At 33.9% G+C, this 12058-nt stretch overlaps 1 protein-coding gene and 1 long non-coding RNA gene across 6 annotated transcripts in view; one reads left to right on the top strand and one right to left on the bottom strand.

Annotated features, from left to right (window-relative positions):
* CDH12 (cadherin 12) overlaps positions 1 to 12058 on the bottom strand; it is a 998421-nt gene that overhangs the window by 140181 nt on the left and 846182 nt on the right. The gene's annotated exons all lie outside the window — the stretch shown is intronic.
* The window catches only part of LOC309656873, a 1296162-nt gene that overhangs the window by 819948 nt on the left and 464156 nt on the right, over positions 1 to 12058 (top strand). The window lies entirely within an intron of this gene.

Below are 12058 nucleotides of genomic sequence, written 5' to 3'. Positions count from 1 at the left end.
AGATGTTAAAAAAATAGATAACTAATAAGAACCTGCTGTATAAAAATAAATAAATAAAATAAAATTTAAAACATAAATAAATAAAAATAAAAATAAATGAGCTACCATGTGAAAAATGTGTATGTACTTGCAGACACAGCATCCAAGATGCATTATTCAGAACTCTTCCGGCTGCCAGTGACAGGAAGTCAACTCACACTACCTTAAGGGGAAACGGCCTTTATTGACTCACTTAACCTAGAAGTCAGGAGTGCTCTCCCTTCAAGCATATCAGATCCAGAGCTTCCAAAGATGTCGTCAGGATTCGTGCTTTTCATCTCCGGGCTCTGCTTTCCTTTGCAGTGTCTCTTTTTTCAGACACAGTGACAACAAGCCTGCCTGTGGCTTCAGGTTTACACTTTTTTTTCTCTCTGTCACATCAGGAGAAAGAAAATGTCCCTTTCTTAACAGAGAACTCTAACAGAAGCCTTAGAATGGGAACTCATGGATTGCGTGGCATTCCTGAACTTACAACCGATTGACCAAATCTATTTTATCTCTGGAACTGCTGCTGCTGCTGGAACCCACAGCACAAAAAGTGGAGAAAAGTAAAGGAGAGGTAGTTCCCAACAGATAACTATCTATCTGTATAGATATAGATATATAAATTTTTTTATTTTTATTTTTTTACTAAAAGAAGGAGGAGAAGATGCTGGGACACTGGTTAGAATAAAACTGGACAGATTCCCCCACTCTGAGAAACCTCATTACATAAACCTTCCACTGAGGTTTATCTACAACAAAGTCATCCCCTCTTCGGCGCTAAGAGAAAGGTGATTGATAGGCCCTGCCTGTTTGCCCTTCCGGGGCCTCAGTAACTCAGATCCCAAAGGGTAAGGGAAGCAGAGGGCTCAACAGCACAAAGCCAGTTAGCAACTTCTGTTTCTGGAACCAAAATGCCCTCGAGGAGTATTTCTCAAAGGCTCCGCCTTGTTATGTGCAACAACCTAATAATGTCTTGTAGTGTTTAAAAGATATTATTTTGCAGAGTTGCTTTATAAGAAATGAAAATAACATGTGTTGTCTTCTTCCCCCTAAGCAAGTATTTAATTTACTCTCTTAAAAAGACCACAGATAGACATAGTAACTGTTTCTCTCCACTGATGGCCATTTCATTATTTATCTTAACTAGTTCTTAGAAACACCCTGAGCTCTTCACTAAAGTCAGGATCTAAATCCTAGTATGTAGAAGTATCAAATCACTATACAACCTGTAAAAATAAAATCATCCTCCAGCTATAAATTAGAGATCATATTCAATGTTTATATTTAAATACTTATTAGAATTCCTGTATTATTGATCACTAGTTTACTTTTGCCTAAGGTTTAGTTACATTGCTAAAAGAGGGGCTGCTAGATGAAATGATACTATGATATTATTGTTAATATTTTTTTATTATTATTAAAAAGCTACTATATATAAGGTATGTTAGAAGATACAAAAAAAGATTAAACATGATTGAAACCATACAGAGCTTGTGCTCTTGTTGGAGAGGTTCCTTATGAAAATTAATAAAATATAATTTTAAAATATAAACTAAAGATGCATAAAATTTTAACTTTCACATTGTTTATTCAAATTACATGGAAAATATTCATCTACACTTGTATTTCTTGAGAGGAAACCTGTATTTTTTTCCTTTTGATCACAATCACTCCTCAGCTTAAAAAGTGGAAGTAAAATTATTTTATATAAAATGCTATACAATTATTCAAATATTAATTCTTACGTGTAGCACACTCAGATTTTATTTTATTTTCAAACTTAATTCAACCTCAAAAAATCTTTTAAAAATTTCTTTCTTTTGGAAAAGTTGGTAACTTCTGAAACTACATTAAATTTGTTGGAATATAATGGTTATATTATGTGGATTGAACTATTTCAAATACCCCGATTGCAAAATCCATTGACTAACAAAACACTAAGACTTACAAAAAGAAATTAGTTTGGGCAGTTTGTGTACATTTTTTATCATAAAAGTCAGAGGACATCAAGAGAGACAGAGACTATTTCCAAAAATACATTAAAAAGAGAATTATCAGCTGCTAGATATTCCAAGAGAAAATTAAGACTCAAGCTGTGTGATTTTGAGATGTTCAGTTTTGACACTTTTTGATTTTAGTAGATAGTAGGTAAGCTAAATATGATATTTAAAACCAGGGACATACATAGTATGCTTTTTTTTTTTTTTTCATAGTATGCTTTTTGATTGAAAACAAAATGAGACACAGAAAGGAAATGGATTAGAAAATTGTTAAGCAGCTGTGTTTTTTTTCCCCAGGGACTTACATAACTCTGAATCCCACCCATCAGCTCTGCCTTCAGTCAGATCACTTCAACAAACACTTACACCACGGGATTTTAAATAGAACTTCTGCTTTCTCAGAGTTTTGATAGAAGTCCCGAGGCTGGGAATAAAAGGTGTCAATTTCTTCATACTTGTAAAGATCTGCAGCGTCTATGGAAGGTTGGCCCAGAGGGAGATCCCAAACCAGTCTGCCTCAAGTGGACCATTAGCCACTCCCCAGGTTATTCTTGGGGGTGTCACTAGGAAGGGTGTCTTTAGAGCAGCTTTGTCAACCTTGATCACATAGTAGAATCACTAAGTTGCTCAGGCCACACCTGAAACGTTACATCCCAATCTCTGGGGGTGGAACACGGAACATAGGCGTTGGCAGTGTTCAAGGCTCCCAGGTGAACTGCGGTGTGCAGCCAGGTTGGAGAGACAAGCCATGCAGGGTTCTAGCCTTCTTCTCTCCTGATGATGCTCAAACCAAATGAAGGTCTATGGAGAGCTTGGGAAGGCTTGACTAGTATACTGGGGACCTTGGGGCTCAGAGGGATCGCTTGACCCATACTTGAAAAATTTTAAAGACGGGAGGACCAAAAAAGGGGCCTAGTGTGAGAGGGAGAAAACCAGAGAACTACTAGAACAGTGGTAGAGGAAGCTCTACTTCACTAACCGCAGGGTAGAGGGGCTGCATTGTAGGAGCCAGATGTGGACGTTCTGAAATAGAACTATTCTTGAGTGGTTTTGAAAGGGATTTTATTTTAAAAGAATGTCTAAAGACTGTGAAAACCCCACAGATAGAGACTGTGTAAGTGAAACCAGTAAAAGCAAGAGCTAACAAAATGAAGCATTGCCTGGACCACAGAACAGAGTCTTTGCCCCCAGGGTGGTACCTCCCAGCAACCACAGACGTGTTCCACAAATTAGAGACATTCTTTGAACCTTGAGTTAGATGTACCCAGAGAACATCAATCAAGACAACAGTTATACTCTTCTGTAAAACTGCCTTTTACAAGCCCAACTTCAGAGGGACCGGAGATGGCAGTCAATGAGTAGGGGGGAGGAATTATGTTAGGTGGGGCAAGGAAGAGAGAAGAAACTAATGATATTCTCCCTACTTCCCCAAAGCTGGCTTCCAATCAGGCCTGATCTGAGAACAAAAGGAAGATTTGAATCAAATGAAAATGATGTTTGACAACTGGACTCTTTGGGAAAACCACAAAAGGGACACATTTGATATTCAAGTTTTAAATCCAGAGGCAGGAAGACTATTTCAATGGATCTTGTTTGGAGGTGGTGAAGGAAAGAAAATAAACCTGTTCTATAATTATGATCTTCCTGAATCCAACTCATTCAATGAACGTGTAACTTATTTTAAATTCCTAATTGCCAGACACTGTGCTAAGGATATAAGAGAGAAAGATAATTACATTTATGTGGGTGCGTGGTTTGTGGAGTACACAACACTGAATTCCTTGTAGACAGAACACGTACATAATCATTCTTGTTACTGCTGATGTGTTATGATTATATTAGACATAATAGTATTTGTCTCAGGGCCCAGTATCAGCCATACCTGGCACTCTTAGATGTTCAAAAATATTTATTGAATAGATGGATGAATAAAAAATATTCATGTATGAATTAAGGTTATATTCATTGACACTGTGGAGACAATCATTTTTTATTATAAAGTAATAGAGCATACACTTTAGATTTAAACTTACATATTTTTGCTAATTAAAAGAACCAAAATCTTTCTTTCTTCTCCCCACAACCCCCATCCTGGTCCCTTATTTTTGTTTTTCTTCTCCTAATCTAGGTTGCCCACTTTTTTCACCATTAAACACACACAGATACACACACAAATGGTAGCAGATAAAATGTGAAAAATGTGAAGACTTCATTTATGGCACCCCTGAAAGAATTCTACTGAGGAAAGACTATACAGGGTTGGGAGAGTGGGGAGTAACACGTCTTTCCTGCTCTTTTTTTTTTTTTAATTTGTATTGGAGTATAGTTGCTTTACAATGTTGTGTTAGTTTCTGCTGTACAGCAAAGTGAATCAGCTATACAGATACATATATCCCCTCTTCTTTGGATTTCCTTCCCATTTAGGTCACCACCGAGCACTGAGTAGAGTTCCCTGTGCTGTACAGCAGGTGTTCATTAGTTATCTATTTTATACATAGTAGTGTATATACGTCAATCCCAATCTCCCAATTCATCCCACCCCCCCCCCCTTTTCCCCTTGGTATCCGTATGTCTGTTCTCTATGTCTGTGTCTCTATTTCTGCTTTTCAAATAAGTTCATCTGCACCATTTTTCTAGATTCCACATATAAGCGATATTATACAATATTTGTTTTTCTCTTTCTGACTCACTTCACTCTGTATGACAGTCTCTAGGTCCATCCTGCTCGTGATGTTTCCTTGTGCATTGCCCTGGCTCCATACCCCATACCTTTACTCAATTCTCCACCCCAAGTAAGGGAATGAATTTCCTGCTCCTCCAGCTGGTCTACTTGGTACATGTGGAGGAGGGATAATGACAGGTTTGTGACCCAGCCTCACACTGCTAATGATTAAATCTGTCTAAATCTGGGATTTCGTATTTGAAAACCTCGCTCTGTGTAGATTATAACCTACAGTCTTCAATAGCAATCTTACTAGATAGTGATGTGTCTTTTGGTCTCCGAATGCTTCCCTCCAGTATCCATTCTCAACTTTTTCAAAATTCAGGTCATGAGAAGGGTTACTCCTTGTGTCTTTTTCAAAAATCCCAATAATAGTCTTTGCCTTCTTCCTCATTTAACTGGTCAGATCTTGGCAGTTTAATTCCTGATGGTTTTTTCCCCCCTCATATTACCTTCTTCTCTATATGTTTACCTGCAAAAGGATGAAGTTTGATAACATACATTTTTATTTTATTTATTTTTTATTGGGGTATAATTGTTTTACAATATTGTGTTAGTTTCTACTGTACAGCGAAGTGGAGTTCCCTGTGCAATACAGTCTGTTCTCATTAGTTATCTATTTTATACATATTAGTGTATATATGTCAGTCCCAATCTCCCAATTCATCCCACCCCCGCTTTCCCCCCTTGGTGTCTGTATGTTTGTTCCCTATGTCTGTGTTTCTATTTCTGCCTTGCAAACAGGTTCATCTGTACTGTTTTTCTAGATTCCACATATAAGCAATATTATACAATATTTGTTTTTCTCTTTCTGACTTACTTCACTCTGTATGACACTCTCTAGGTCATCTATCTCTCTACAAATGACCCAGTTTCGTTCCCTTTTATGGCTGAGTAATATTCCATTGTATATATGTGCCGCATCTTCTTTATCCATCCATCTGTCGATGGACATTTAGGTTGCTTCCATGACCTGTCTATTGTAAATAGTGCCACATTGAACATTGGGGTGCATGTATCTTTTTGAATTATGGTTTTCTCTGGGTATATGCCCAGTAGTGGGATTGCTTGGTCCTATGGTAATTCTATTTTTCGTTTTTTAAGGAACATCCATACTGTTCTCCATAGTGGCTGTATCAATTTACATTCCTACCAATGGTGCAAGAGGGTTCCCTTTTCTCCACACCCTCTCCAGCATTTATTGATAACAATTTTAGATATTCTATAAACCTTGTATTTTTATTTTCTTCCTACTTCACAGTTCTTAATCATCATGTAATAATGAGAAACTACAGAAGTTTGACTGTCCTTGAAACACAGAAGATAATATCTAAGCTTGATTTTAATATTTAGTTTCTGATTTATTTGAAAATTATCTCAGATTTTTGGAAAGAATCTTAAAGCTCATTCCAACATGGTTAGAAATATAAAACTATTAAAAGTAGTCTTGCTAAGATACTGTACTTAGTTTTTCTGAGTCACTAAGGAATGAAGATAAATTATTTAGGATTTAAAATTTTTCTTCTGTGAAAAGTAATTTATACATGCAAAACTCATTTGTCCTTGAAATATTTTTCCTTAAAGGAATACTTATATAGTGATTTTTAGAATGCCTTAATAATATCATTAATATTAGATTAAAAAAAGAAATTGGACTTTGAAATTGTATTTAATAGAATTGTACTCAGTATTGTTATTATAACTTTCTGAACTTACCTCTAAGTTATTTTTAATATATTTATGTATCACAGGAAGGAAAATGAAAGCAAATGGGTGGGTAAATATAAAATAGATTTATGTCTTTAACTTAGACTGTTTTTATTGAAATATAGGCTTGAAGGGCTTAAGAAAGAAGGTGACTGTGTTTTTAAAATAGAAGTAATGGTTCATATTTAGATAGCTTTTCATTCTACCCATTATTTTCTTGAAGCCAAACATTGTCAAAGAAGGCTACTCTTTCTTCCTCTTGTACATAACCCAAAATCTGCTTCATCAGCTCTTCCAATTGAATAGCCAAATCACCTAAGATCAGTACAAATCATTCTGGAAATCCTTATCTTTACCCCTCCTCTCTTTGATGGAAGCCAAGGCTTCTGAATATGTGGAATAACATGCAGTACCTATTTTTTCTAAACAGAGATGTGCTATCAGGCTCACTGTTATTTCGTTTCATGATGAAAAACAAAGCAAGCCACCACTTAGATTAGTTCAATAAATTTGCAGTAGGTCAACCATTGTAACAAATGCTTGGCCTCACTTAAGACATGGCAGAATAAAATATCAAATTAAAAATGCATAATTTCTGAATTCACTTTGTATAGTATTGAGGAATTTATTCAACAAATATCTATTGAATCTTTACTTTGTTCAAAAGAATATTAAACTCTGCTGAAAATAAAGCTTTTTCTTTTTTCTTTTTTTTCTCTTGCATATACTGTTTAAAACCTTTGTGTCAATTAGCTTAAAAATATTATCTCATCTAATTTTTTCATGAGCTTGTGAGAAATTTATTTTATTCATATCTTACATACGAAGAAGTTGATATTTGGAGAGATTACACAATTTGCCCAAAGAACCAATAAGAGCCAAAACAAAACTGAAATACAGATTCATGTAATTACACAACCCACATGGACTTTCTTCCAACAATGCCAAGCTTCCCTCAAAGAGCTTGCAGGTCAGCTATGGAGAAAATATAATGCAAGATGAAAAGTGATATGTTTTAAGAGAGACATTTAGGAGTTGTAATTTAAGATGGAGATTATGTCTAATTGGGAAAATCTAAATCCTGGCTCAGCTGTATTTGGGTGGAACATTTTATAGGACATAATGTGTTTTCATCATAAGACCTAAATTGTCTGCTTAGAACACCTATCACTCCCCAAAATGGGGGTGGAAAACAAACAAGTCAAGTGTGATCCACAATCTATGATATTTTATCTATATGTTACATGCTGAAAGATTTATTTTAGGTCTTGATGTGACTCCAATATTTTGAATCTTCATTGACTGAAACAAATAAACAAAAATAATGAATAAAACTTTCTAAAACCATTATAATGTCAACCCACTCTTTCAACCATAATGAAAAAAGGAAAGAGCTTGTTAATATTCTGCATTTCTGTGTCTGGAGATTACTTTTAGAAGGAAAGAGGTAATCATATTTCAAATTTTAGCATTTAATGAATAAGAGATAGATTGTACTAATACTTCTGTTTGATTTTTAATTTTACTATGTATTCTGTTGCAGATTCTCATTGATCATAGTAATATTTTTATTATTGACACATGAATCAGTGTAATGATCTTCATGTTAGAAAAGTAGAAGACTGTTTTCCTTTTGCACTACTAAAGCAGGGAAATATACGATAGGATGTGCTTTGGCTGAAGTTTTATTTGCAAGCTACAGCAGCTCTGAAGTGAATATTACATACAAATTTTAAACTAATCTTTCTTTGACTATTTCAAAATGTTTCTGTCATGCTCTTAGAGCTTCCTAGAGTTCTCACTGATGGTTATTACTTTCCATGCTAGACACTAAGTAATAACTATTAAGTATCATTCACTTTGTATGTGAAGAACCTACTAAGTCTATTTTTCAAGGAAAAATTAGACTTTGGAATAGGCAAGATAGATTACTGACTAACCTCTCAATGAAATGCTGGAGTCTTCAGTAGTTATATGAAGGTAAGACTATGGGATGAAGACTTTGTCTTTGACTAGGCTATTTAAACAACTCTGTAGAAATAGAAGTTAATTTAGAGAAAACAGATATTAATGCAAATATTTCTTGTCCATAAAAATACAGATTACTTATGGCTGCTGGAATGCAATTGATTATTGTCCTGTGGATAAACCAGGTTTTCAAATTCATTTCAACATTACTGTTCTTCATATAAATTTATGCTCCTTTGATTTCTCCTTTATACCAGTTGTAACACCTTACTGGTTCTCCCTTTAATAATGAGATAAATAAAATAAAATCTTTAACACTTGTTCATTTTAGCTCTAGATGAAAGTTATAAATTTGCTTTTTTATTGAAAATATTCCTTTAATATCTTTAAGGTGTTTTTTCATATATAGTACAAAAATAAATACACTGATATACAGTGTTATTTAAAGGATACTTTCAATTGTTTTATTTTCTTTTAAAATACACATAAAATTACCATTCAGAAAACTGTTATTTCACTATTAATCATCGCACACTGGAAAATTTATTTTATTCCAGTTTCCTACATGCATTTAAATGTGTATTGGGATTAAAGTAATTTTAATTTCTTAGCTATATACTATAATAAATTTATTTTATACTAAGGCATACCTTGTGTCTAAGAATCCATTTTTCTTAACAAACTATTTGAAAATATGTTGGTATAAATGATAACATCATATTGTCACTTATCTTAATTTAGATAGAAATTATATGATAACCCCAATTACTTTTTTTGGATAATTTAAATTCTAGTTATTTCATCATTGGTTATCAGTTTCTTTACCATATAGCCTATATACTTCTCATTTTACAGATATTTAAGTTAGATTGTTGGAAAAAAATTTTTTTAACTTATGCCTATTGTAATGCAATACTGCAAGCATTACCTGTTTGCTCTTTTTAGATTTCAAAGCCCGATTAAATACCATTAAGTCAATATGATAATTACTACAAAGACATGGATTGATAACAACTGCATTAAAACAAATTTTTAGTTACAAAATTCAATTCTATTGAAAATATAAAACCCAAACTATTCACAAATAAAAAAGAAAAATGTTGTCACCTGGTCAAATCTTCTTTATATTCAAATGTAGGGATCAATCTATTTTAAGGCTTCACTTTCCACATAGAAATGTTTTACACAGCTGAGCTATTTCTCCACATTCAATTTCCCTTGCCATGGCTTAGGCTGAAATGTTTGATCGCATTTATATACTTAGAACGTGTATCGGTTTATAAAATACTATTTACCAGACAAAAAGATTCAAATGGAATTTCACTTACCAGACTCAAAGATTCAAAGTTTAGTTGTAATTCTATTCCTTAATTTTTTTTTAGATTTGACAATTTAAAATGTCTTTTATTGCACACAGAAACAAACGTATTAATAATGTTTCAATTCCATTCAAAATTTGCCATTATCTCATAAACTACCTATTTTCCCTCCTTTTATGCAAATTCTTCTTAGCTTCTATTAGCAAAATTGTCAGATTTATTGCGATACAATTGACCCTCAAATTTCCACGCGCCCTCAACCTTAGCCATTTGCAGTATTTATTTTTACCACTAGATGTCACTATGCTCTTCGCAAAAGCTGCTGTAGGTGGACTTCACGGAGAAACAGACGAATAAATACATAATAATTTACTAATAAATACATAAATACAATAAATCTAAAAGTCAACACTATTTGTGAGGAATCATTTGATGCATTAAAATTTTAATTAACATTATATTCATTATTTAAATATCATTATAATCCTGTCACATGAGGATCAAGCATTGACAAACATTCTCATTGTCAGAGTTAGCGTTTTAATATTAGAAATTCTGAATGACATCCTCTCAAATATTTAAGAAAAGAAAGATTTCTATATCTATCACATGTTGATGCTCCCAATGACAATATTAGGGCAAATATCCTCATACCCATTTTGTAAGAAGTAAGTGAGAAAATATTGAACATGTTTTATTCATTTTACTTTGCTTCTCATTTCCCTTTTAGTAATATTATAATATATATGTTTAAAATATATAATTATGGATGCATATATCATACACTGTAAAAAAGTTTGGAATATTGTATAAAACATTCATTCATTCGCTCTTTCATCCATTCATTCAACAAATACTTATTGAGACCAACCCTGTCCAAGCATTAAGTAAAATGAATAACGCAAAATCAGACAGATGTCCCAGCCCTGGTGGAATGCAGCTGCTTAACAATTACAACAAATAGAAATATGTTGACTGAAAAAGAGTAGCTTGCCTCTAAAGTCAGATATTTTAGTTCCATCAGAAAATTGTTGAAGTTTTAGAAGAACATGAGTTACTTTTAGAAACTCTGGAACTACCTGTCAGTAAACCTCAAAGTCGAGGTAACCTTTTCTGTGACTTGACACAAGAAGCCATTCAAAGAAACAGTATGGCATTTTAAGATGGTATAGACACAAGTTTGATGTTGTGTGGTGTATTCACTCCAGTAATTTTATTTCATTTTTATGAGCTTCCAACAATCCAAAAACATGTAGGAAAGTAACTGGAAGAAATAGGAATAGTAGTGAGGCAAAGGAAGAGGATCATGAATGTTTAGTCAAATTTGCTTCAGCAAAGAAAACCTCCTCTGCAGCAAAAGCTTGCAAATTGCAGATTTTTCCTAATTCTACATCTGCTGCTCACATTTTAGGAAGCAGTTACATATAGAAAAGTCTTTTCCTCTAAAAACATTAAAAATTGTCATCTGTCTTCTGTGTCTGTCCTTGAGGGGCATAAAGTTGATCAACAGCATTTGTTGAGGACTTTATTCTTGGGCAATGTGAGGAATAAAGAAAAGAATTTTAAAGAGGTACAAGGCACGATACTTCACATTTTAGAAGTACAGAATTATATAGCTTTAGTGTTCCAATCCTAAATTCTCTTATAAACCTTAAAATCATAAACAAGATAAATTTACATGAAGTTGGCAGAGTCCATATCCAGATCATCCTCAACTTACGATGGCGTTAATGGAAGTCAGGACGCATAGTCCCCGTAAACGCATAGTCAAAAATGCATTTAATTTACCTACCATCGTAGTTTAGCCCAGCCTACCTTAAATGTGCTCAGAACACTTACATTAGCCTACAGTTGGGCAAGATCATCTAACACAAAGCTTATTTTATAATGAAGTGTGGAATATCTCATGTAATTGATTAAATACTATACTGAAAGTGGAAAGCAGAATGGTTCTCTGGGTACAGAATGGCTGTAAGTGTAGGGGTTGTTGCCCTCGTGATCACCTAGCTGACTGGAAGCTGCCTCGGCTCAGTATCACGACAGAGCATCTTACTGCATATGATCAAACTTCGAAGTACAGTTTCTACTGAATATCACTTTTGCACCGTCATAAGGTTAAAAAAAAAAAAAAGTCCATTGAACCATCATTAAGTTGGAAGCATCTATACTGTCATAACGTCAAGATAAGTTTAGCAAGGATGATCTTGCATCTCTTCCATCTGGTCCTGAAACTAATCTGTTGACTTTATTTCTATAGGAAAGTGGATGTGCTCTTTTTGAATTTAACTTAGTTCCCCTTAAAGCAATTTTCTTCTCTT

Source organism: Balaenoptera physalus, assembly GCF_965194825.1.
Source record: "Balaenoptera physalus genome assembly, chromosome: 3".
Classification (NCBI taxonomy): domain Eukaryota; kingdom Metazoa; phylum Chordata; class Mammalia; order Artiodactyla; family Balaenopteridae; genus Balaenoptera; species Balaenoptera physalus.
This window is presented reverse-complemented; position numbering and strand designations above follow the sequence as displayed.